Source organism: Hirundo rustica, chromosome 25 (genome assembly GCF_015227805.2).
Source record: "Hirundo rustica isolate bHirRus1 chromosome 25, bHirRus1.pri.v3, whole genome shotgun sequence".
Lineage (NCBI taxonomy): Eukaryota > Metazoa > Chordata > Aves > Passeriformes > Hirundinidae > Hirundo > Hirundo rustica.
The window spans coordinates 3704150-3730503 of record NC_053474.1 but is presented as its reverse complement, the minus strand read 5'-3'; the positions used below and the strand labels follow the sequence as shown (position 1 = coordinate 3730503).

Here is a 26354-nt window from a genome sequence, read left to right as displayed (position 1 = left end):
CCGCCTCCCAAATATCCCCGATCTGCTCCGCAGTGATGCTTGGCACAGCCCCAGCCGTGTGCTAACCTGGGGACACACCCCGCACCCCAAGACGGGGGGACACAGCCCCTCTCCTCCTTGCCCCCTTCCCCGCATCTTCCACCTTCCTCCTCCTCCTCTCGGCCCTAAAGCCAGACGGATTTCACCGCTCTGCTGAGCTCCAAACTCCACTTCCAGATTTTCAGTGCGACCTTCTGGCTACCTGGATCCGGCTCTGCAAGATGCCCCCTCTGATCCCCCCTCCCCTCCGGCCCCCCAGCATCCCCGGGGGAGCCGGGGCTGGATGCAGCCAGGAGCGGGATGCAGGGGGAAGCTAGGGGTGGCCGAGGAGGAGGAGGAGGAGGGAGAGGTCGGGCTGCACCTGGATGCAAGACCAGCCTCAGGAGGCTCGGGTTGTGTTTAACCCAGCCTGGCCCAGGGAAAAGCAGGAGCGCGGTGAGATAGAGAGCCTGGCAAGCTCGCTGCCCGTGTGGGAGGTGCTGCCGTGGTTCCTTTGACCTCGCTGCCTACACGGAGGGTCCCCTCAAAGGGCCCCCGCTCTCCTGGGACACCGTTCTGCAGGGTTGTGCTGACTCCCCAGGCTGCTCTTGGCTCCCCGAGCCAGGATCCTGCCTCAGGGGGCGGACGTGGCTCTGTGGGACCCCTGTGTCTGGCTATCATCGATCACAGATAACCAGGGAGAAGTGGGGAAAGGAGGGAGGAAAGACATAAAACTCCCCAAATACCTCGTTCAGGCACATGAGGCATCATGGGGTGTAGAAAAGAAGGGGAAAAAAAAAAAAAAAATCTAGGAAAACAGCTGGAAAAAGCCCCAAAGCCCCAGGTCACCCCCACACGCTGCCCCCTGCCCTCACTGCTCTCCCCGCCGGTTATTTCCAGCCCTCTGCATCCCCCCTCCTCCTCCTCCTCCCCATTCCCTCCCGGCACCCTGCTCTCCTCCGCTCGCTCTTGCATTCTGGTATTTGGTGTGTTCCTCAGCTGCAGGAAATTCCTGATGCTCTCCATCATGCAGCTTGCGCTCGCATCCCCCGCCCTGCCCGGCTCCCCTCCAAAGGACAGCCATGTGCCGGACAGCCAGCGCCGCCGCCATCGCTCCCCTCCCAAAAACGGGATTTACTTCTCCCTCTTCGCCTTCTCCTTCTCCTTTGTTTTTGTTTTTTTGGGGTTTTTCCCCCCCTCCCTTCGATTATTTTCAACTCTAACCCTGCAAAACAGCCCCTCTCCATCTGCGCCAAGGGCTGAAGCCGCCCAGCTCCGGCCATTCCCCTGCCTGGCTTTTCCCTCTTCGTCTTCCTCTCTTCGCGAGACCGCTCCTGATCTTATTTTAATTCGTCTCAGACGGTGTTGGAGTGTTATTTTAAGAGAGAGGATATGCACAGACATTGTGTTTTCTGCTTTTTCCTGGCCCCAAGCCAGGCTCTCTGGGCTGTCAGCTACCCACTGTGTTGCAGTCACGTGTGGGAAGAGGCAGCCAGAGCCAGCCTCACAACTCCTGGTAGCAACATGGAAATCAAGTGTGCACTTTCTTCCCTCTGTATGTGTCTGTATTATTAATAGCGCCTCTCTCTGTGAGTTATCCATAATGTATCTTAATACCTGTCCGTCGGTAAATGATGTATTACGGAGCACCCGCGCCCGTGGCTCCGCGCGCCACCGAGGGGGGACGGGCGCTGTGGCGGTGCCACCGCCGCCCCCGAGGTGTGGCACGGGGCTGGGGACGGAATCTGGCAGCCGCGAGCCGCTCCGGTGCGTCCCAGCCTGCTGGCACCTCGGTGAAACGGGCATGTGGGGAGCGGCGGGGCGCTGCGGGGAGGACGGGGCCAGCTGGCACCGGGATGGCACCGAGCAATCCCCGTCGCCGGCCAGGAGGTGCCGGGGGACACTGATGTCCCACGCTCTGGGCACTGACGCTGGCTGCTGCGAGCTCACAAAGGAACGGGGCGTCTCACCGCGCGCCCGAGGGACCGCGGGAGGCCGGTGGGTGGCGGGGAAGGTGCAGGAGGGATCGGCACCACGTGGCACGGGTTGGATGGATGGACTCAGCGCAGCACGGAGCTCGGCTTTGCAGGACACAGATGTGTCCCACGAGGCTCCATTCCGGCAGGAGCCGCCCAGAAGAGCGCAGGGGGCTCCCAGCCCCAGGAGGCTGGGCAGGGCTCCCCAGGAGTCTTACGCTTACACCCAGAACTGGGGCAGCAGCCTGCGTGCAGTGACAGCCGGTGCTGCCCCTCTCCAGGCTGTCCCCTCTGCATCCCGGGGACGGAGACACCAGCACAGGTAAACAACGCGGGACTGGGATCTGCCCAGTGCTAACCAGCAATAGAGAGATCACACATTGATCCATACCGCGCCTCTACCCCCCATTGCACCCACAAAGCACACGTGCCTACAAGAGCATCACACCCAGCCCTGTGCACCACCCTGACACACAGATGTGTGCAGGTGTTGCTCGAACCTGTCAGTACGTGGGGCTGCCAGCAGCGTCCCAGCCCGCAGAGTCCCATTCCCACAGCAGCCAGCCCCTGCACACCCCTGCTGGGACACCATGCCCATCCCCACACTCCATGCCCACGGATGCCGCAGCGTGCACGGACAGAGGAGCACCCCAACCCCAGGGGGTGCCCAGGCGGGGCAGCCCTGCGCCCCGACACACAGCGGGAGCAGTGTGGGTGCCAGCGCCCAGCTGGGGTCACGGGGAGCAGGAATCCAGGAAGGCGAACTGGAGCTCAAAGCTTCACATTTCTGGATTCTGGTTCCCGTTTCTGCTCCTGGCTGTTTCCATGGAAACTGGCGTCGGACCTGGGAAAATAAGGTTAGGGTTTGCAGTGGAGGCCCACTGCCAGCCTGCCTGCCTCTGTGCCCCTCCGGCCTCGCCGCCTCACCAGGGCACACGCCTGGGTACCCCCCATGCCTGCACCCAGGTCCGGGGGCTGAGCCACACCGGCACCCCCTGGCACCTTCCGGCACTCTCCGTCCTTCTACATGGTGACCCCTGGGAGCCTGGCACGCACTGGATAATTTGGGAACTGGGACCACCACGCCGCTCCCTGGCATGCTGGTGAGGGTGGCGAGTTGGTAGTGGCGCCCACCGGACCCACAGCCCTTCCCTGCTACCCCACTCTCTTCCCTGGTGCTCCAACCATGGCACAGCTCAGCTTCCATGGAAACTTCCCGACGATGCACATGTGGCCATGGCACCCCACCAGCCCCACTGGGACAGGGGACACTGAGACCATCCCCACTATCGACGCCTCATTTGTGGGTTTTACAAGGACCGACAGCTACATCATCCTCCCGTTCCCCAGCTCAGGATCCCCAATTGCTCCAGGGAAGGTGGGGAGCTGGAGGGGGGAACAGAACCAGGACACGACACCTCGGGGGAGCCGTGAAGACTAATGAATGGAGGCTTTTAAAAAGCACTTTGACTGAGAAGTGCTATAGTAGGAACTAATTATCCCTCCCGCCTGCGCGCACCCTCGCACGCCGGCGCAGCCGCATCCTGCTCCCTCCCGGAGCCACAGCTGCAAAATCCCAGCCAACCCCGGCACCGAGCACCACGGCGGCCACGCCAACCAGCATCGCCCTGGCGTGGCACAAGATCCCCTCTGAGACTGCGCTGCCCCTCCCGTGCCCCCCATCGTGCCCGTGCCCCCCGCTTTGCTGCCGTGGCCCCCCCGGCAAAGCTGGCAGCGGCAGGCTGGGGGCACAGGGCAGTGCTCAGCCCCCTCCTCGCGCTGGGGTTTTGGGGAGTGCTTCCTTTTTAATTGAAATCCGCCATTTTCCGGTGGTGGCAGGTAGGCCGGGCAGCCAGGCCCTGTGGGTGCTCAGGGATGGACGCGGCACGTGGCACGGTGGGGTGGGCGGCGCAGCTGGCACAGACCCCCGTCCCCTTGCAGCTGTGACCCTGCAGCCCACCCGCTGGAGCCAGCCCTTCTCCCTGCTGCCCAGCTCTCAGCTGCAGCCAAGGGCAGCCGGGACACACGGGGGGGACGCCCCAAACGCTCACCCCGCTCAAACCGAGCGGGTGCCCACGCTGCCAACCCGCAGCACCCCACAGTTTCGGGGCGGTGCCAGCGGTCCCCTGTCCCTCCGCACCCCCGGAGCCGGATCTGGCGCCATCCCATCCTGCCGTCCCAGCACTGCTCGCTGCCCCATTTTGCATTCCAGTGTGGGCCGGCCCCACTGCCCTCTCACTCCCACCCCCACCCCGGGCTGCGTTTCAGCTGTTGTTGAATGCTGTCCAGGCTGGATTCATCACAAGAGCCCTCAAGCGGCTGCAAACAAACAGAAAAAACAGGGAGCAGGAGCGCGCAGAGCGATCGATCGGCGCTGGGGGGGCCTGAGGCCCTTTGGCAAAGCCAGACCAGCCTCAAATTCCTCACTTCCAAGAGAAAAAGGAGCAGGGGATGAGCGGCAGGAAGAGGGGGGATGGAAAGCACAACAGCCACCAGCCGCTGGACCATGGCGGCGAAGCCCCCCGGGCACGGCGCTGCGGTGATGGGCACAGAGCAGCGGTGGCTCTCCCTTCCTCGCAGAGAGACGGGCTTGTACCGCTCTGAAACTTCCCTCTTGTGGTTACTGCAGTTAAAAAAGCAAACAGGAGACTTGGGCGCGTTAAAAAAGAAATAGGAAACGGCACAAAGGGTGGGACCACCCGCGGGGACGGGGCTTGCCCAGCAGCGGTGGCACCGGGGTGGGTGGTGGGTCAGGGTGCTCGTTCCTGGGGCAGGAAGAAAGAGAGATCCCTCATCCTGGCACCGCAGAGGGCACCGGGAGTTGGGAACGTGTGGCATGTGACGGGCAGCCGCGGCCCCAGATCCCAGGGACGGGCGGTAACGGCAGGGGAGGCAAACACCGGCACGGCTCGGGTGGGAATTGCCACCGCTGGAGCTGCGGGGTCAGATTGCTGCGCCTGGGTTTTTAAGAGGGGCTGGATAATTTTTACCACCACTAACGATCCCATCTGTGCCTGACACGCTCCAGCTCCGAGCCCAGCGTTCCGGCAGGGCTCCCACACCTCCCTGCCAAGCCGCTCCAACTCGCCTCCCCCTTGCCTGGGCTGCTGGCAGCACGGGGCACGGATATGGCCCGTGCAGGGTGCTGCTGGCACAGCCACACTCCTGGCCTCTCCTGGTGCCACCACTGTCACCATCCACGGTGTTCTGGAGGACTGGGGGTGACAACTATGGGGGGGCCAGTGGGGAGAGGGGGCAGTGACGGGGGTGCTGCACAGCCTAGGGACACAGAGGAGCCTCTCCCAGTTCAAGGGGAAATTAGCAGGGTTTTTTTTTTGGTGGTGGTGGTCCCTTGCAGGGTGACACTTGCTGTCCTCCCTGTGCAGGGATGAGGACCCTGGGATGTGCTGGCACCATTTGCCCCCTTCCCGGCTCCAAACAAAGAGCTGCTGGAGGATGCTTTTTGGGAAGGGGGTTTGCAGCATCCTGCCTTGCAGAGCTCCCTGCCAAATCCCATCCAGTCAGGAGCTGAGGGGCACAGCACCGGTGCCTGCAGCACAAGGATCCTCTGCCTGCAATGTCAACCTGCTGCTCCACATCCAAGGCTGCCCTTGGAAAAGCTGTCGGCTGCGCTGGCTGGTTTGCCAAGCCCAGGACAAGCTCTTTAGCTCGACTCTGCCAGAACAGATGCCTGGGCGACTGTAATTCTTCCTAGCATGGATGGAGAGGGGGGGGCGATGTGTGGAAAAAAACCCAACCTCATTTAAAGCATTGCAGCGGCTGCTCCTCCCTTCCCCAGCATCCACAGCGTCGCAGCCCCGCAGAGGGTCCCCCAAAACCCGAGAGGTGAAGCGGGGAGAGGCTGGGTGATGCCAGGAGGGAAGGCAGTGCCCGCAGGGAGGATGGCGTGGCACAGCACATGCTGGAGCCGAACATGGCTCCGCTGCCAGCTGGGGAGGAGAGAGCGACCCGCTGCAAGGACAAGTGGGAAGCGCGAGCTCGGCGTGCCACTGGTGTCCTTGCAAACGCTCGCCTGCTCTGTCTCGATGCTCCCCACGAAACAACAAGCCCGTTCTCATGGCAATGTCCTCTCCAAAGAGCTCAGGGAAGGGAACACGGTGACACGCTCTGGAGGGGCCGTGCTCCTTCTCCCTCCCAACACAGCACGGCTGTGGGGCAGGAGCTCCAGCCCGGCCATTGCACCGCTGGAGGAGGCCGGCAGCCTTTCCACATGGATATTTTCTTCCACTGGCTGCAGTTTGGGGCTGCCAAAAGCCAAAACAAGAATGGAAACATCCTATTTTGTTGGCAAAAATTCAAGGCAGGGTTGGGTTTTTTTTTCTTTGGTTTCGGCTTTTTCCTTTTTTTTTTTTTTTTTTTTGTTCTTGTCTTTGGTTACGAACGGAAATTCCCTGCCATGAAATCATGACGAAACCCCAAACCAAAACACAGCTTGGACAGAAACCTTCACCCAATTCCCAGTGGATCCCATGTGGGGCTGCTCCCAGGGCTGAGGATCACCCCCACACAGCCCTGGGACACAGGATCAAGCCCAGACCCCATCGCCAGCCCCAGCCCTCTGTGAGGTGAGGGCATGTCGTGCTTTGGGGATCCCTCCAGAGAGCCAGCGTGATTCCAGCCTTGGAATGCACCACTTCCCAGCCCTGATCTGCACCACCCTGCCTCGGTGACGGCACCTGGGAGCCGGCACCAGGCCTGACAAAGCACAGATTCATCCAAAGGGAAACTGGTCCCTATGGATGGGGCCAAGCAGGGACCGGGACTGGGGTGCCAGCAGCTCCAAGCACGTCATTAGAGCAGTGTTTGCTCCCAGGAAGGTGCTCTGCAAGAGCAGTTGCTGGGAATGGCCTCATCCAGCCCATCCCAGGGAGTCCGGATGTGGCCAAGCCCTGGGGCTCACCCCTGCAGCCTGCCCAGCATTCTCTCCTCCCATCCCCTCTTTCCACCAGATGTTGGGGCTGGAGGATGAAACAGCTCTTCCCACCCCAGTCCCCGCCGCATCTCCCTCCAGCTCCCGTTCCGGAGCCTGGATCCAGCCAGGCAGGCTGAAGGAGGCTGAGCCTTTGTCCGGCTCCCCCCACCGCGCTTCCCTTATCTGGCGCAGCCGCCTCGCCAAGGGCAGGCAGGCGATGGCAGCAGCCCCGAGCTGCTGGGGCCCTTCTCTTCTCCTCCTCCTGCCCCAAAGCCCCCGTGGCAGCTGCCAGCCCCTGCTAAGAGCTGTCAGCACCTCTCCTCCATCCCTGCCCGCTCCCCAAAACCGGGAGACCCCCGCCGCTCACCGCTCAGCGCTGCACCCCAAACCACCCACGGGGCACGGCATCACAGTGCGACCCCCTGTGCACCCCCGGGCAGCTCCTCCCTGCGGGATGCCAGATCCCCCGGGGGCTGTGGCCGAGGCGGGGCGGCTGAGGCAGGGGTCCGGGGGCAGCCTGGAGCCGGGTTATCTGTCTGCAGAGCTCCGTGCGCAGCAATTAACCTCAAGAGAGCAGCCGCGGCTCCTGCCAAGAACCACATTAGGTGTGTGTGGCAGCGTCTAGACATGTGAGAGACCAGAGGCCTTGATCTGGAGGAAGGCGGCTCCATCCCTTCCCCCAGCCCTTGCCCGCCCGCCCCACAGGGACCCCCTCGCTGGGGTCGGGCCAGCACCGAGGACGGAGCAGCAGCAGGGATGCGGGGACGGGAGCGAGAGGCTGGGCTCGGCCCCGCGTCCCCCCTGTGTGGGTGTGGTTCCAAAGAGCTGCGTGCCGGGCTGTTAAACCAGGACTCTCCTGCCTGGCACACGGCGTGGCACGGCACGGTTTCCACCCTCAGGTCCCCAGGCCGTTGATGGGAGGAGGAGGAGGAGGAAGGTGCTTGCAAGCTCTACCTGAGCCACGTCCCACGTGAGATGTGACAAACATCCCGCGGAGCCAGTGATCAGCCCTGGAGCGGGGATGGAGCTGGGTAGAGACCCAGCTCGCTGCTCCCCCGTGCCAATCCTGCCACCTGGGGCAGGTGAGACGGAGCCAGGTGGGCACTGTAGGGGCTGGGCACCCTCCCTGTCAGTGCCCCTCGCACCCATGACACCCCCTTGCTCTCACCTCCCGGGTGCAGCCACCCCAGACGGCTGCAGGATGCTGGGGAGAAGAGATTTTCCCAGCGTTAATTAATTAAAATAAACAGCAAATTAAATACAGCAAAATTAAAATAGCTCCGGAAATTAATTTTCAACAAAACCCACCTGGAAAGGCTGGATATTTAAAGAATTAATGGAGCCCTCTGAGACCATAAAGAACCGCTGAGCTCCCAGCATCCACCGACCCCCTCCGAGCCTGCCCGGGGACCCGGTGCTGCGGGGAAACTGGGATGGGACCCCGGAACGGGACCTTGGGAAGGGACCTGGGATGGGACCGGCACCTCCCGGCAGCTCTCGCCTCGCAGCTGCCTGCACGTGCCTGCTGCTGCCACACCGCAGGGAAGGATGCAGGAGAGGGATGCAGGGATGCTCCACATCATCCCAGCGGGAAGCACCGGCCCCAGCTCTGGCTTGGTTTGACACAGGGCTCTGCAGGGACGCTGAGCTCCTGCTGGTTTCGCCCGCTGGCTCGGGAGGGCAAACACTGCGGTCCCTGCGCCACCCGCTCGAGCGCAAGGATGTCCCCGTCACCCTCCCGGCCAGAACGCAGAGCACTGAGGAAAACCTTGACCTCCAAACCCCATCTGCCTGGGTGCTCAGGACCCCCACGGCTCTCCCCACGCATAATCCCCCCCGGACAAGGCGGGATTACCGCGGGAACCGGCCGTGCGGCCGGACAAAGCTCCTTACCAGGCACGGCGATGCACTCCCGAGGGGCCCGGCGGGGCGCGGACGGGCCGAGGTGCCGAGGAGCATCCCCGCGCCCGGCCGGGCTCCGGCCTGACACCAGGCACGACTCGTCACACGGTTGGGGTGTGCCAAACCGCCCGGGGCTGGGAGGCCCATCCGGCGCCAGCCCTCCCACGGCCCAGGCGCTGTTTCCTCTCCGTGCGCCCAGCGTGCGCACAGGCGCGGCGGCACAGACAGCGGCGGGCGAGAAAAGGCTCCGGAAGGAAATGGAGAAAGCAAAGGCGAAGCTGGCAGGTGGAGAGCAGGAGGGGCCGCGGTCACCTCCGCCCCGGTGCGGGGTGCCAAGGGGCATCTGGGGGTGCCCGCCTCGCCGGGGCGCCCGGTTGAGCTGCCGGCACCGCGCCGCTCTGCTTCATCATCCGGGGAAACTGAGGCACGGCGGCCGCAGCTTCACGCCGAGCCCCTCGCTCTCCCGGGGAGGGAAACGCTCCCCCCCGCCGCGGCCGGGATGACACCAGCTCCCCATCCTCCTCCCGCTCCACCCTGTTCCTGCAGGAACCCAGGAGTCCGGGCTCCGGGCAGGCAGCCAGGGCCTCCCTCCCGCCTGCACCTCCCGCCCTGCCTGCTCCGGCTCCCGCGGCCGGCCCCGGCCCTCGCTCCCGCATCCATGCCCGGTTCACGCCGGCACACACCTTCCCACCGCGTGTCAGGGCGACCTTGGAGCGCTGCCGCGGCCGCTCCGTGCCAAACTTCCCGGCGATGCCCAGGGCACAGCCGGGGGTGACGGATCGGCAGGAAGGGGGAGGTTTTTTTCCCCATTTGTTTATTCGTTGGGTGGGTTGGTTTTTTTTGTTGTTTTTTTTTTCCCTTGCCGGAGACAAAGGCAGGCCGTGTGCCCAGGCTCAGGGTCCGGGGGGTGCCGGCAGTGCCGGGACCCTGTGGCGATGCCGGGCCAGCCGCGCCGGGGGCTCTGGGTGGCCGGTTTCCTCCGCACACAGATGGCTGTTTCGACTCAGTCGAGCGCTTGACCTAAATCTCCTCCTGATCCACGGGAGCTGCAGTCCCTCAGCAGCACAGCTCAAGGCAAGGAGGAGGAGGAGGAGGAGGAGGAGGAGGAGGATGAAGCGGGGGGGACCGCGGCCAGCTGCGGACTGGCGGGAGGGTCGTGCCGGAGGGCCCCCACCCCGGCTTTGGCAGCAGGGCCGGCGGAGGCGGCAGTGGAGGGAAAGAGGGAGGGAAAGGAGAGGAGGGGGGCGGGGGGGGGGGGGTGTGGAAAAAAAAAAAAAAAGAGTCTCCCACGCTTCGAGCTCCAGCGCCGGCCGCCCGCGCCTGCGTGCTGCACCCACCGGGACCGGGACGGGGCAACCGCCCCGCCGGGCTCGACGCCCCGGCAGACCACTTCCTCGGAGAGGGGCCCGCCGGAGGAAGCTCCAACGGCTCGAAAGTTTCGCCTGTGACTCAACCGCTGGCTGGGGTGACGGAGCCGACCCCCGCAAAGAGGGGGAGCGGGGGGGGGGGGGGACACGCCTGGGATCCCAGGGGTTCGGGGCATCGGGGCGGGGGAATTTTTTGGGTTCCCCAGACGAGGGTTGTCTGCGAGGCATTGGCGCTCCACCCCCAGTGTCGGAGCAGCCCAAACCGGCTTCCCAGCGACAGCAGAAAGCTTTTAAAATCCCCTACGCGCGGCATGACTCACTCCAGAGCCAGTGCCCAAAACAAGCTCCGACACGGAGAGGAATGGCGAGAGCAGGGATGCTGGGGGCGGGCAGGAGGGGCTGGGGAGGGCCGGGGAGGGGGAAAGGGGGAGACAGAAGGAGGGAGAGAAAAGAGAAGAGGCAGAAATAACAGCATCTGAAACTCTGCCTGCTGGAGGCTAATTGGTTCCGGCACAGCCTGGTTTGTTTGGCAATGTTTCCTCTAATCCTTCAGGCTCCGCGCTCCCGGCCCCAGGGACTTGGGGACATCTCGACACCCGGCCAGCGCCACTGCGGCACTCCCAGCTTGGACCCCCTCCCGCTCGGGGATGCAGAAGGATGATGCTGCGACCGGCTCTGCTCACCCTGGGGTGCCCCTGAATCCTCCAGGCTCCGCAGGAAGGACACGGAGACATCTCAACACCCAGCCAATGCCTCTGTGGCACTACTGGCTTGGATCCCTCTCCCACCCTGGGATGCTGAGGGGTGATGCCAGGACCACCCTGAAGTCCTCCTGGGGCTGCACCCTGCCTTGGTGACACGCTGGGGATGGGATCTACAGTGACACCTTGGGAATGGGATCCACGGAGATGCCCTGGGGATGGGGTCCACGGTGACACCCTGGGGATGGGGTCCATGGTGACACCCTGGGGATGGGATCTGTGGTGACACCCTGGGGATGGGATCCATGGTGACACCCTGGGGATGGGATCCACGGTGACGCCCTGGGGATGGGATCTGTGGTGACACCCTGGGGATGGCATCCACTGAGACACCCTGGGGATGGGATCCACGGTGACACCCTGGGGATGGGATCTGCGGTGACACCCTGGGGATGGGATCTACAGTGACACCTTGGGAATGGGATCCGCGGTGACAACCTGGGGATGGGATCTGCGGTGGCACCCTGGGGATGGGATCTGCGGTGGCACCCTGGGGTTGGGATCCGTGGTGACGCCCTGGGGTTGGGATTCACGGTGACACCCTGGGGATGGGATCCGTGGTGACACCCTGGGGATGGGATTCACGGTGACACCCTGGGGATGGGGTCCCCTTGCGCAGCGATGGGCACAGGGATGCTCGGAGGGCTGGGCAGGCGATGGCTGGGGCGGTACAGGGAAGGGAGGGGAAAGGACGGGAAGGGAGGGGAAAGGAAGGGGGGCCCCCACGGCCCAGCATGGCCGAGCCAGAGCACTAGCCAAGAGTCGGCAGCTTTGTTCCAGGTGCCGGCTCCCTTTTTTTCATTAGGCTAATGGGATGCGGATGCATTATTCCATTCCACATGCTGCTAATGAACCACTCAGGCCAGTGCATTTGCATTAATGTGCAAAGCACTGGAGGAGGGTGGAGTGGCTGCATCTGGCCAAGGCTGACCTTCCCTGCACCGCCCAGCCTCCCCAAGCCGCGCTGCGCTCCCACCGCTCTCCCACCACCCCACCGGACCCAGGAACTCCTCAGGATGGCTCCGGCGCACATTCCGAGACACCATAACCAGCCCTGAGCCACCTCGTTACTTGCTGCCCACGTTGTCCTCTCGCCTGTACCGTGCCTGGCCAGCTCCACCACCCCTTCCCATACGGATCGTGGATGACACCCCCCTGCCAGTGCCCCACTCTGTGCCCTGTCCCCAATGCAAAAGTGACCGCAGCATTCCTCCTGCGCTCTCCACTGCTCCCCCAAAAGCGATCACTCGCACCTCCTGCACGGAAACCTGCTCGCCGTGTCCCTCCTCCCCGGATACTTGTACTGGGAGCTCCCAGCACCACCCCAGAGCTCCCTCCCAGCACCCCAGGGGAGCTGGGGGCCCTCTCCCGAGCCCCCCCAGCCCAGAGCTGGCAGGCAGCGCCGGGCGCGGGCGTCACCGGAGCCCTTGGGTTGTTTGTTACGGCTCCCAACTGCCTCTGTCCCCGGAGAGGTTTCGAAGGCGAGTGACCCACGAACTGGAATGCGCAAAGCCTCCAGCAAACAGAGCCAGCTGCCTGCGCCCGCGCGGGGGGGCGGGGGGTGCTGAGGGGAGAGCAGCCGGCCCCGCGCCTCGGCGCGGCGCGGCACCGCATGGCACGGCGCGGCACGGCCCCGACGCAACGGCGCGGCCCCGATGTCCTCCCGAAGCGGGCTGAGGTGAGGTAAGAGCAGCCCGTCGGTCTTGTCAAGTCCCCGGTGTCATCAGCTACGGTGAAGGCCCCAGGCCCCCGTGTCCCACTTCCTTCCTTCCTCCCAGCCTGTTATTTGGCAGCACACGGCCTCCCAGAGCTGCGCTGGGATCGCGCTTCGTCCCTCGCATGTGCGCAACACGAAGGACCTTTGGGACGTGGGACAGCACAGCGGCTGGGCCCCTGGCCTTGGTCTTTGCCACCACCCCAGGTGCCGGAGGGTTCCCAGCTGGCATCGGCGTGGACGAGCACGGCTCTGCTCGCCCTGGCCGGGCACGGCAGGGTCTCAGCAGCTCCGTGCCCGGCACAGTGCGCGAAGCCCCCGCGCTGGAGCGCGCGCACGCCGGTGTCTGGGTTTGTCACAGCCCGGTGAGCAAGTTAATCTCAGGCTCCCTGACACGTGGAATAAAATCGCGATCCCATAATGGAATTCATTCATCTTCCTGTCCAGGCAAAGAACAAGCCCCCCGCTGCCCGCTGGGGCTGGGCCAGGCCAAGGTGGCCGGTGCTGAGCTCCCAGCCGGGGGTCCCTGCCCACGCCCACCCTCCTCCCTGCCACGGGACCGGACTGGCGCTGCAGCGATGTCCCTGTGAGCGGGAACCCGGAAAGAGGCCGAACACTGGGTGCCCCAAAGTGTTCCCTTCCCAGGGGACATCAGCCACGTCTGCGGGGGCAGCTGGGGTCACCAAGGAGGGTTGAACTCCCCCGGGGTGATCCGGGCTCCTGTCGTGCAGGCATAGCACTTGTGAGGGGGGAAAGGGAAACTGAGGCAGGCGGTGGTTTTGGGAATGGGCGATCGGGACGGGAAGATGTCCCTCTGTCCTTGTGTCTTTCTGTCCTTGCAGCTCCTTCTCCACTGCCAGTGCCTTGGCCAGTCCTGGTACAGAGGACCCATCCCAGGGACTCTGCAGCAGTTGGGGCACCCATGGGGGACCCCAGCACATCCCAGGGACTGCCTCACTCACATGGTGTACAAGTAACGCGGAAAATCTCAGGAGTCTGGGCAGGGCAGGAGGCCACAGGTTTGCCATGCTGCTCTGTGCCTCGCTTTCCCCCCAGCACCCACGTTTAGGCCACCCCCAGGCAGGAAAGTGGCCCCGCGGCCAGGAGAAGAGGAGGAGGAGAAGAAGGAGGAGGAGGAGGAGAAGGAGGAGGGCTGCTCCTTCTCGGGCACACAAAGCCCCTTTCATAGGGGCCGAGTTTGGATTTCCTCTGCCAGCCCAGCATCTTGCTCCCTCCTGCCCTGCCAGAAACGCTGTGGTCAGAGCGGGAAGCCGGCGGGTGGGACGCCTGGGGGGACACAGGGACCTTCAGGTGGCTTCATCCCTCACCCTGACCGTCCCCATGATTTTCCCCTCCTGTCAGCTTTTAATTATACCCCTAATAAAAGTCGCTTTGCAGGGGAACAGGAGCTTTGTTGCTCAGGAGCTCATCTGCTCCTGCTGCTCCTTTCCTGCTTTAAACTGTAATCCTCAGCTGGGGACACTACAATTAGCCACTGTGGAGCTGGGCACCGTGTCACCGAGGATTAGGGCTCCCTTCGGTGGGGAGCTGCAGGACCCAGGCCTGGTGTGGGTCGAAGGCTCTTTGCAGGATGGGGTCTCCCCCTTACAGCCCCCAAAAGAGGGGGACGAGCTTAAAAGCCCCTCTGAGCCAGCACACCTCCTCTTGGCACCACTGCCCTGCACGCTCCATCCATTGTTTTTGGGGTGCACGGGACCCACACAGCCCCTCTGCCAAGCCCCCTGGAGTTCCCCACGCACACCGACCCCCGCAGGCCTTCCCAGGGGTCGGGTGGCTTCGTACCGCGTCACTCCGGGGAAAACAGCGGGGCTGGGAAGAACAACGGGAGCCTCAACCCACGGCTCCACGTGTCTGTGAACACTAGCGCCCATCCCCAAGGCCACGTGTCCCCAAGGGAGCGGGGGGAAACTGAGGCACGGGACACCAGGCGCCCAGGATGCACACGCTGAGAAGCAGGGGACAGATGTGACACCCGGGGCAGTTTCGGTGACGCGGGACCCTCGTGCACGGTGCAAAGGCCACGTCTACAGCAGGGCAAAGGGGGTCGCTGCACCCCTCGAAGGCCCCGAAAGGAGCCGGCGCGTCGCTCCCGGGCGCCTCTCGCCAATCAGCCTCTTCCCGGGGCTGCAAGGGGAGCTGGGGCGCTCGTTAGCAGCCGCTCATTAAGAGCCCTCCGGGAGGATGAAGGTACCGGGGGCACCTGCACCTCCGCTTAATGAGCTGCAGCGCCATTAAATGTTGGAGGGGACCTCGGGCACGCTGGGGGTGCTGGTGCGGGGGTTGCCCCCACCCCGACCCCCCACCCAGAGCAGGGTGTGGGTCCCTGTGCCGGCGTGGCCGTGGGAAAGGAGGAACGAGTCGAGTCACGGTGACAACTGCAGCGGCAGCTGCCGCCAGGAATACCCCGAGGTCCCCACCAGCGCCGGGGGGCACCCTGGGGACTCATTCCCCCTCCAAGCCAGCACCCACGGGTGCCGCACAGAGAGGGTGACCGTGCCCAGAGTGGGACAGCAGTGCCAGGGCACGACAGGACCTCTGGGACCTCATGGTGGGGAACCTTCCCACTCTGGGTGCCCCCAAACTGAGAACGGGGGCTGACATCCTGCCCCGAGGACTTCACCCAGCACCCGCAGCTCCCAGCCTAACCAGCAAACCACAGCCTCACACAGCACCTGCAGAGAACCCCCTGGGGGGGTGGGGGAACACCCGGGTGCACCCCACACGGGGACCATGCGTCCCCACCCTGTCCCCCAGCGCCGCAGGATGCCCGGCTCCCCACGCTCGCACCCACCCGCGTGGGGCTCTCCCTCGTTAATGTTTACTCGGCTCCGTTAGCGCCAGCACATCGCCATGGCAACCCTGCAAGCTGCGCGTCGCCATCCGCGCCACTGTCGTGAGGCTCGGGGACGTCCCCACGCGTGGGGTCACCGCGGGCACCCAGCGCCGGCCACCGCCCACCCCGGACATGTGGGGCTGGGGGACAGGGTGGGGGGCAACGGGGAGGGGAAGCGGCCACCCCGCCGCAGGGGTGACACGGCTCGGTGTCACCCTGCCGGGGTGACGGCGCCCATGGCTCGCCCCCCAAAGCGCCGCCGCCACGCCAGGGCTGCAGGCGTGCGCGGGCACTGCCAACGCGCCTCGGTGCTGCATTATTTATAAACTGGAGGAGCAGAGGGCTCGGCGGCAGCTGCAGAGCCCTCGCGGGCCGCCCTGCCCGGCGTCACGCAGCCACCCAGCCCGCTGCTGGCACGGTGGCACCGCAGCCCCCGCAGCCGGCAGGGACGATAAGGGACGAGGCCGCCCGTGGGGCCGGCGGAGCCGCGGGGCACCCAGATGTCACCCTGGCGTCCCCTTGGATTGTCGCGGGCGGCTGGTGCAGCACGTGGGGATGTCTGGTGTGTCCCTGCGTCCGGCGCAGTGGCCTCCTGCCAGCGCCTGCTGCCACCTCAACCTGCTCTTACCACCCCGGCCCGCCTCCTGCCACCTCGGCCTTCCCGCTGCCACTCCGACCTGCCCCTGCCACAACCTCCGTCCCTCCAGCCAACCTCCTCCTCGTCACCCCAACCCGCCCGCTGTCACCCCAGCCTGCTCCTGCCTGTGCGTCGCCTCACTGCAGACGGAGCCGGGCGATGGCAGCAAGGGGACGTCCCCATGCCAGGCCCCTCGTGGCACACGGCCGAGCCCCGGCTGTGCCACAGCTCCGTGCACCGGGAGGAGGATGTGGCCCCAGCGTTTTCTCCCACCACGGGCTCTGCTGGCTACGGCAAACAGGTTTTCCTTAAGCTTTGCAGAATCCACCCACCTCCTCCCCCCCTCTACGAGTCCCACCTCCAGGCTGATGGGGAGAAGGAAGGAGGGGAGAAGGGGGGGGGGGGTGAAAGGCTGAATTGGGGCTTTTAATTTTTCATTATTAATTTCCCATCGACGCCGAGAGGCACCGGGGCTCTCTCAGCCGCCCCCAGCATCGCCCCCCGCGCTCCCGCGCGCTCTCCCGGAGCTCTGCACCGGCTGAAGCCGAGCCAGGCTGCCGATAGGATTAATTCTGCATGACTGCCCATCTCCGCGGGGGGATCTAAGACCCTCAGGCCTGCAGCAATCTTTAAAATTCCTCCAGCCCAACTTAATTCCCTCTTCCTGCAGAGCTGGCGCATCTGCTGCAGTCAGGCACGGAGAGAAGGAGACGGAGGGAGAGGGGGGGACGGCGGGCACCCAGGACCGCCGTCAGCTCCGGCGCCAAGCGGTGGCCCTGCTGTGGTGGTCGTGGTCCTGCGTTGTCACTGTGGGGTCACCCAAAGCCACGCCAGTCACCCACCCCATCCCCGTGGGTGGTTTGTACTGGGGATGGGGGAAACTGAGTCGCAGTGGGGCGGCTCTGGATGCGGGGTTCCCCCGTTTTCCCCTAGACAGGGGATAGACGCAGACCCCTAAACCGTTTTCACCTCCCTTCCCTGCTGGGACTCCCCAAAGCAGGAGATTGATGTAAAAATGGGGCTTTTTCATCACCTATGAGCTCTGCCTCTCCAAGCGGGTCTCACTCAGCGCCCCCCACCCCACTCTCACCTTCCGCTGTCCCAGAGGACAAACTCCCAGGGTCAGACATCCTCTGAGAGCATCCAGGGCTCAACATTCCCTGGATCTTGGGATAGCTCACAGAAACAGAGCCACTGCTTGGGAAAAGCAGCCATGGGGGAAAAACCTTCCCTCCTCAGGCTCTGTTCCAGAGGACGAGCACCCAGTGTCACCCAGGGGCCGCGCACACCCACCCTGATGCCCCCGGGACCCCCTGCCCCTTCGGCCACCTCCGAACGGCGTCAGGACCAGGAGCCCGGCCCAGCTGGGGGGTAAGTGCCCCCCAAGGCCCCGCCATGAACCGCGGCGGCCTGGGGACGCTGGCGTGTCCCCGCGCTTTGAAGGCTCGGCCGCCGCCACACCGAGGCTGCAGCCGGCAGGCAGAGCTCACCTTCAGGGGGTGACGGGGAGAGGCCGTGGGGGGATGGAGGGAGGGAGGGATGGAGGGAGGGAGGGAGGGAGAGATGGAGGGATGGAGGGAGGGATGGAGGGAGGGAGGGAGGGAGGGGTGGAGAGAGGGATGGATGGATGGAGGGATAGATGTAGGGAGGGATGGATGGATGGATGGAGGGGGGGAGGGATGGAGGGATGGAGGGATGGATGTAGGGAGGGATGGAGGGATGGATGGATGGATGGAGGGAGGGATGGATGGAGGGAGGGATGGATGGATGGATGGATGGATACAACCACCATGCTCCAAACCCACCCAGCACCACGGCTGCCCTCCCGAGGCGTTGGCACGGCCGGATCCAGGAGAACCACCCCTTTTGCCTTCTTGCCTCCAAGTTGCCCAGCTCACCAGGCAGCTGAGGAGCGCAGCCCAGCCCAGCTGCTGGCGGAGCTGCAGATACATGCATTTAAATCACTTATATCTTTACTTTCTCCTGTGCTGGCTGTGAGATGGGCTTTTTTTTGCATGCGTAATTAGGGGGTGGAACAGATGGCGGAGGGTTCGTTTAAAGTAATGCATCCATTAAAATAACCTTCGCTGTCGGGGACTGTGCTCCGACAGGGGCCTGTTTCACTGGGGGTGGTGGGGAGGGTGGGGGGGCTTTGTTTGGTGAGGAGGGGGGTGTTGGACATCGGGAAAGGGGGATGGAGCGCACGTTCCCTGTGGGATGCATCATCCTGGATCATGGGATGAAGGATACACCAACCCGCATTGTCACGGAAGCGTCGGGAAGAGAGCCGGGGCCAAACTACAATCAAACTGGGGGCAAACTGGAATTGAACTGGTACTCTTCAGGGCTCAGTTTCCATGGCAATATGATGGCAGTGAGACGGTGGGGATGCAAAAGCCAGGTTGGGGAGGATGCCAGCAGTTCCTGAGGCAGGCACGGCGCTTGTGGGCACCCCGGGGTACCCTGTCCAGAGCTGCCCCCCATGGGCACCATGCCCACCTCTGTCCCCCACCCACCTCAGAACCCAAAATACGCCCGAGGAGGACATTGCCACGCAGCACTGGCCGTCTCTCCCGTTTCAAACCCCAGGTTCCTGGGAGAGGCAGGAGGGCTTTGTTCAGGCACCGGAGGAGCGGAGGCCAGAGAAAGCAGGAGTGCCCTGCCAGCTCTTGTGTTTCACTCCCAAGGAATGCCGGGGAGGGGAGGGGAACACTGCTCCCCCCCTTCCCGCCCCGTTGGGCGCCCAGCCCGGCTGCAGGGTGCTGAGGCTGGGAGGAAGAGGAGGGATGAAGGATGGGGAGGCGGGCGTCGTGCGGATGCCGCGGTACCACCACGTGCAGCCAGGGCTGGCAGCGGGTGGGCTGGGGAAGGGGGGGGGACAGGCGGTGACAACACCTGGGGTGACACGGTGATGCCGAGCGCTGCCTCAGCTGGAGCAAATAATTCCGAGCAAGAGCTGCTGAGCAAATATCCCACCCCTCTCTGGAAGGGAAGGAGGAGCACCCACTAAAGGAAAGGAGGGGTACCCACTGAATGTGGGGAACCCAGAGGGGCCAGGGAAGAGGACGGGGAAGGGTGAGAGCGGCAGTGGTGCCAGAGCCACCCGAGCGTGTTCAAATATTTAGTGTGCACTTGCGAAGGTGCTTCTGCTGCCTTTAGGGCATCGCTGCTTTGGAAGCATCAGAGAGGTGGGAACTGGGGGGATGGGGAGCAAATGCCAGGGATGTGCTGCGGGGGAGTGGGTTCCTTTCTTTTCCAGCTGGGCTGGGAGGACTGAGGCATGGGGGGAGCCCAGGACAGACTGGGGTAAGCTCAGCTTTGCCCTGAGCCTGGCCCCTGCCTCATCGCCCCCTCCCTGGCCACAGCTCCCAGAGCCCATGGGACTGCACATCCCTCCGTTCTCCCCCTCCTCCTCTGCCTCCAGCCCCATGAGCCTCGCTGGTTCCCCACATTGCAGCTCACCGGCACCCTGGGGAGTCCCCGAGCGCTGCCATGGCCTGGGGGACAGCCGATGGCTCTGGCAATGTGGCCGTGACATCAACAGCAGAGGTGAAGTGCCGAGGGCGGCGATGTCAGGTGCTGGGGCAGGGGACCAAGGGGACGGGGGATAGCAGTGGGGACCACTGGAGACATGCCAGCAGACAAGAGGGGATCATGGCAGGACGTAATCATGGGGTGACAGAGGTCCCCAGGCCAGCAAGGTCCCCAGACCTCCCTTTTGACCTAACCAGCCCCACACAGGCATCAAGAAGGAGCTGCTGTGCTGGCAGAGCGAGGAACACCGGGTTTTGCCCCATTCCCACGTCGTCCCCTGCTCACGGAGCCCCTGCCCCACCATCCCCACTCCCACTGACCGATCCCAGATTCCCCCTACTCACCCCTGTCCTCTCACCTGCCATCACCCCCCCATCAAACGCCAGCGTCTCCCTTTGCCTCTCCGGGTGTTTCGCGAGCTCCTTTTGGTGCGCCCTAGCGCAGTGAGCTCTTCCCGCTCCCCCAGCCAGCAATCCGCCGGGAAAAACCGGTCCCAAAAACCTTCCCCACATCCGCGCCAGCTCTGCGGGTCTGGGGGGGCCGCGGCCGGCCCCCTGCTCGCCAAGAACAATAGCGCCTTGTTCCAGCCCGGCTCCGTCCTCTCCTCCCTGGGCAAAGCCCTGGCCACTCTCACCTCTACGTTCCTCTCGCTGTTTCCCAGCTCCCTCCTGCCAAATCCCCGTTCCCGAGTGCTTCTCCTCCCCGCGGGTCCATATTAAGCTACATTCTCCTTTCAGCTGGGTGGAAAACAGCAGTAATAACCATGTGGAGAGAGCCGTGCCCCCCACCTCCACTTCCCTCCCACTTTGGGGTTCAAATTTCATCTCAGCAAAAAAGCTTCCCCCGCCTCCAATTTCTTCCCCCAAACCGAGTCGCTGTCGTCGCGTCTGATCTCGGCAGGGGCCGTATGGATGCTCAGCTCCTCCTGGTTCAGGATCTGCTGCCAATCTGGACCTCGCAAACTGGTTCTCACACAGCTCCCGCGTAGCACCTCCCTCCCAGCAGTTATTGTCCCTCCTCAGCCACCCCAACCCAGCTCACTCTCCTGCCACCCTGCTCCCTTGTCACCCTTGCATCGCGTTTCACTGCCACCTTGCTCCTCTGTCACCCTGCACCTCTATCACCCTGCTCCACTGTCACCCCGCTCTCTGCCACCCCTCTCCCATGGCACCCTGTTCTCCCGCTCTGCCTCCAGCCCATGCCCTGCCACCCTGATCCAGTGTCACCCTGCTGCCCTGTTCCCTGTGACCCTCCTCTCCCTGTCATCCTGGTTTGCCGTCATCACACTCCAGGCCACCCTGCCCTTCTGTCACCCCCCTCCCAACGCCATCCCCGCTCCCTGTGTCACTCAACTGGTGCTCCACAGGGTGCTGTGCTCCCCTCCTGCCCCTGCTTTCGCTGGGCACATCCAGACCAAACCAAACCAAACCAAACCAAACCAAACCAAACCAAACCAAACTGCCGACTTCACCAGGCAAGATTTATTCCTGGCGTTTTCCCGTGGGGCCAGCGGGGCTGGCAGCTGGCAGGGAGCAGAGCGTCCCTGCTGCCTCCAGCCCCGGCAGCCTCCCTCTTTCCTGCAGCTGAGGAGCTCATCTCCCTCGCCCAAGGCGCTCCATCCTCCTCCAGATATTTTAGGCCCAGGTTTTGCAAGGAATGTTCAGGCGCTGAGCCCAAGCCGATGCGCTGAAGTCAGCAGGAGGCGAAGAGGGAAGAGAAGAAGGGAGAGTGTGCGTGGGGCTTGAGGCCCTGGAGGCAGCAGCAGCAGCTGAGGGATGGGATGGCATGAGATGGGATGGGATGGCATGAGATGGGATGGGATGGCATGGGATGGGATGGGATGGCGCTCCCTCTGCCTGGAGCTGGTTTAGCGGTGGGAAGGGCAGAGGATTGGAGCTGGAGGATGCCAGAACTGCTTTGCTCTCCCTCTGAGAAGATCAGCACCACATCCTGCCTCTCCTCTATCTCCCCTCACTGTGCCAGGGCAGGCTGCACCAACGCTCTCCCTCTGGCGCGCCACAGGGTTTGGAATGGGAAGAGGGATCCCCAACACTGCCAGCCCCCTTCACTGGGGAGGGGAAGGAGGTATTTTTGCCAGGGTGGTGTGTCCCCTGCCAACACCTGCCCAGAGCCACCTTAACACCCAGGATCTCCAAGCCAGCCTCATCCCCGTACATCAATCTTTGCCAGCACACCAAACCCTCCCTGTGCACACCAACCCCTGACAGTTCTCCAAACCCTGACAGTGCTCCGAACCCTGCCTGCAAACTGAACTCTGCCCATGCACACCAATCCCCTGTCTCGTACACCAAACTACCTGCACACCGAACCCTTCCTGCACGCCAGTGCACCAAACCCTGTCCACACACCCCACCTGCACACCGAACCCTTCCTGCACGCCAGTGCACCAAACCCTGTCCACACACCCCACCTGCACACCGAACCCTTCCTGCACAGCCAACGCTCCCAGTGCTGCCCGTGCCCGTGCTGACACCTCCCACTCCCGCTCCCCTTCCTGCCCGCACCCCACGGACGCCCCGGCATCACCCCGAACACCCATAACCTACCCACCGCCATCCCGGCATCCCATCGCCCCTCGGAGCCCGCCTCGGCGTCCGGGGGTTTCTGGCAGTCCCCGGCACACGCCAGCCCCTGTCACGGCCTCGCTGGCACGCCGCGGCCGACGTGCTCCGACAGGTGAGCCCCCGGGGCAGCGTTCCTGCCTGGGCCGGCAACTGTCCCCACCGGGCAGCCGGTTTGCCGGCATGTTCCTTCCCAGCACGTCCCTCCCTCCTTCCCTCCATATCCAGCCTCTCTCGGCCGGCGAAAGGGGGGAGCCGACAGATTTTAATGAGCTCCCCGGAGGCATCGCTCCGCACCCCCCCATCCTCCCGCCTCTTCCCGCGCCCGGGAACCGATGCTCTGAAACACAACCCTCGGTGGCAAAGCCTGGAAAAAAACCACAGGGCACATTTCCCCCCGCCTTTTCCCTTCCCTCCTCGCCTCCCCCAGCTTTTTTTTTTTTTTTTTTGCTCTCCTGCCGATGCCAAAGACCCAGCCGGGCTCTTGTGCTTTCACTCGCAGCTGCAGCTGCCGATTTTCGCTGTAAGCCCTTGTGCCTAGAAGGCCCAGAGCGAGGGATTCTGGGACGCGGTGATTGAAGACAGCACCAGCACGGAGACCATTGCTCAGACTTTCCCTGTCTGTCGCCCCAACGCTCAACCCACAGAGAGGGAGGGGAAAAAAAAAAAAAAAATTAAAAAAAAAAAAAAGAAAAAAAAAAAAAAAGGGAGAGGAAAAAAAAAAGGGGAAAAAAAAATGGAGAAGGAAAAAAAAAAAAACCAAACCCAACCCAAAAAAACCCCACCGGACTGGCACTCACCCCTTCCCACCCACGCCGAGAACACGCACCGCTGTGCCGGCACCGAGCACCCCGGGCAGGCAGCACACAGGGATGGGGTGTGCCCCCCCCAGCCCTGTGACACCCCGGTGAACTCCGAATCCAACACCAAATCCCCACCAGAAGCGCCCCTGGATCCCTCCCACCGTTCAGCCCACTGTACATCACCCTAAAAACTCCCAGCGGGGAGCTAAGAGCAGCCCAGTTATTTCCCTTTTGTGTTATTTTTAAGGAAAATAATAACAAGGCGGCTTCCGAGCCGCTGTCTGCAGCGCAGGGTGAATATTGGGGTGTGGGTGAGAGGGGTGGTGACAAACGAGCACGGTGCCAGGTCGTCGTGGGAAGCTGAACGCTCACCGCAGCACTGGGGCTGCCAGGATGTGCCCCGGAGCCAAGCAAACACCCTGGGAACGTGTCACCGCGTCCCCGCTGCATGCAGAACCCCCTGAGGAGCAAGGTCCCCGGCACCCTGGCTGTCCAGACGTGCCTGGGAAGGTCCCGCGGGATCAAATCCTTGCCCTCCAGCACGCACACGGGGCCGAGGCACCGCTCAGCATGTGCCCCGAGGCGGAGCGGGAACAACTGCAGCCCGGACGGACGGATGGACACGCGGTGGGGAGAGAGGGAAGCAGGCTGTGACCCCACGCAGCCCTGTGCCGGCCGGAGGAGGGGGGTGTGCCGAGCATCTCCCGGCCAGCTGAGCCCTCACATCCCAAAAAAACCTCCCCCAGCATCACCGGCTCCCCAAGGACCGTGAGCGGACCGCACGGCGCATCCCAGCCCCGAAGTTTGGCGGGCAGTGGGGCGGGGAGGGGACAGCGGTGGGGGAGGACACACATCTGCGACGCATTCAGGGGCCATCCCGCATCCGGGCAGCCCGGCCACAGCCCAGCATCCAGCCGGCTGGCCCCAGGGGGGGAACGCTGCCATATCACCAGGCAAAAAAAAAAAATCCCCCCCACATCCCTCCCGCTCCTGTTACCGAGCCCGGAAGAAGGAAACAGCCCTCCCCACCGCTGCCCTGTTTACCAAGAGCTGGTTCCAAGCACTCGGGAGAATAGCAGGAGCATTTCAAGGCCCTGTTTCCACTCGGCTGACACACACTATTTATAGAAGCCCACAATTCTCCCAGAGCTTTCCTCGGGATCTCAGCAGAAATAGCCTGCCCCGGGTCTCTGCTGCCTCCTCTAAGGAGGCCAGGGCAGCGCCGGCCCCCCCAGGCTTCCCGTAACCTTCCACGGGCTTCCACGGCTTCTCCTGCTCCGGCCGGGGATGTCCTTGGCTACCCCGTCCCCGCCACGGCGCCAACCCCTCGCCCCCGAACCACCTCCACCTCCTGCCCGACCGGTTCCCGGCGGGTGCGCGGTGGCTCCGGCCGGCGTCCGGGAGGGAACCGGACCGGGGCTGGAGGGCTGGAGCAGGGGGGACACGCCAAGAGCCGAGCGAAAGCCACCTCCCGCCTGACTGCATCGGAGCGCGGCAGAGCCCCGGGGGACTCGCACCGGGGATGGAGTTGGCCTATTCAGGTTACAGAGACATGGCAGAGCGGAATTTGGCACCGCGCCATCCCTTCTCCAGCCCCCCCCACTCCGCCCTCCTCTTCCACCCCCCGCTCCCCACCACCACCACCACCCTCCCCTGCAAATTCCACAGCCCAGCAGGAGAAGCCAGTGTAAGGGGACACCTGGGGGGGCGAGGAAAGGGGGAGAGGCTTGAGAAGGGGCGGGGGGGGGGGGGCTCGCTTCGGACCACGGGGCCCCAATTTGGACCACGCGCCCCCGACTCAGACCACGCCGGCACCGGGGTGGGAAAAGAGAGCTGGGGCAGGATCCGCGCCCGTCACCCCAGGGGGGTTCGCTTCTGCTCTCTGTCACGCCAGGATAAATCTGGAGTGACTCCACGGCGCGCTGTGGCACACAATGAGCTCACCCCGCTGCTTTTGGGGGGCTCTCACGGGCTGGATGCACGAGGCCGCCCGGTGGCTGGCACAGCCACGTCGTGTGTCCCCCCCCCTGCTCCTCCCCAGCACATAAACAAGCGGGGACTCAGGTGTCTCCACCTGCGTCGGCCTTGGGGACACCAAACACAGAGAGTCTGGCGTCAGCGTGACCCTGTGGGGTGACTCCAGCCCCCGCCGAAGCCATCGCGGTCCCCCCGCGGTCCCTGTCGCAAGCACCGAGGGGCCGCGCGGGGGGGGGGTGGGGGAGAGGGGGGGGGTGTTTTTAAATCAGCTGATCGATAAAAACAAATCAGAGGGGGGATGACAGGCACGGGAGTAACAACCGCTCGCCGAGCCCCGCACCACGCACCACGCAACTTCACCGACGGGGCCGGGGGGAGCCTCCCGCACGCCCCTCACCCTTCCGGCAGTGCCCCCCGCGGGCCGCTCCCCCGGGCCAGCCTGCCAGGGGAAGGCGGTGGGATGCCGTGCCCCGGGGGGTCCCCACGTTCTCCGGGGAGCCCCCCTAGCCCCCCGCGCTGTTGACAGGCTCTGCCTTCTAGTGGCCGGAGCCGGCTCTGACAGCTGTCACTCACCGCTCGCACCCCGGGGCGGGGGGGGGGGGGATTAGAGCTTGGGGGGTGTCCAGGGGGAGGCGGCCGAACTCGCGGAGATGGCAGCCCCCGCGCGATGGGGGGCTCGCCCCGGGCCCCCCGCGCCCGCACGCCCCTCCCCACCACAAGTGCCATTAAACTCCGGCAATTTGGCACCAACTCGCCGCGCAACTTCAGCGGAGGGGACGGCGCGGGGGGGGACACACACACACACACACACATACACGCGACACGCCGCCTCCTCCCCTCCCTCCGCCCGCTCTGCCCCAAGGGGGTGTCCCGTGTGTCCTCCCCCCTCCCGGCCCCACACAAAGGCGGGGGTCCCCGGTACTCACCCGCCGGCTCCTGCGCTCCGCGCCCCTCGGAGCCCGCCCGCTTGGGGTGGCTCCTGCCGCCCGCCGGGGCTGCGTCCTGACCGGCCGCGGGGGTCCCGGAGCCCTCGGCACCGCTCGCCACCTTCAACGAGAGCATTTCCAGCGCCTCCTGCTCACATTCTCCCCAGGCAACTCCGCTCCTGCCAGCCCGCCCCCTCCTCCGTCCCCTGCCTGCTCTTTCCTCCTTCCCTCTCCCCCCCTCCACCCCTCTATTTTATTTTTTCCGGGATTTTCTCTCCTCTCTACCGCCTAGCTTATTTTTTTCCCTTTTTTTTTCCCCCCCTTCTTTTTTTCTCCCCCTTTCTCCCCCCCCTTTTTTTTTTTCCTCCTC

At 64.3% G+C, this 26354-nt stretch overlaps 1 protein-coding gene across 1 annotated transcript in view; it reads right to left on the bottom strand.

Annotated features, from left to right (window-relative positions):
- Nucleotides 1–26077, bottom strand: part of AHDC1 (AT-hook DNA binding motif containing 1) — a 49772-nt gene extending 23695 nt beyond the window's left edge. Inside the window, 1 exon segment of the mRNA XM_040086304.2 lies at nucleotides 25985–26077. The gene's annotated coding sequence lies outside the window, so the exon portion shown is untranslated.
- Nucleotides 26078–26354: the final 277 nt, after the last annotated feature.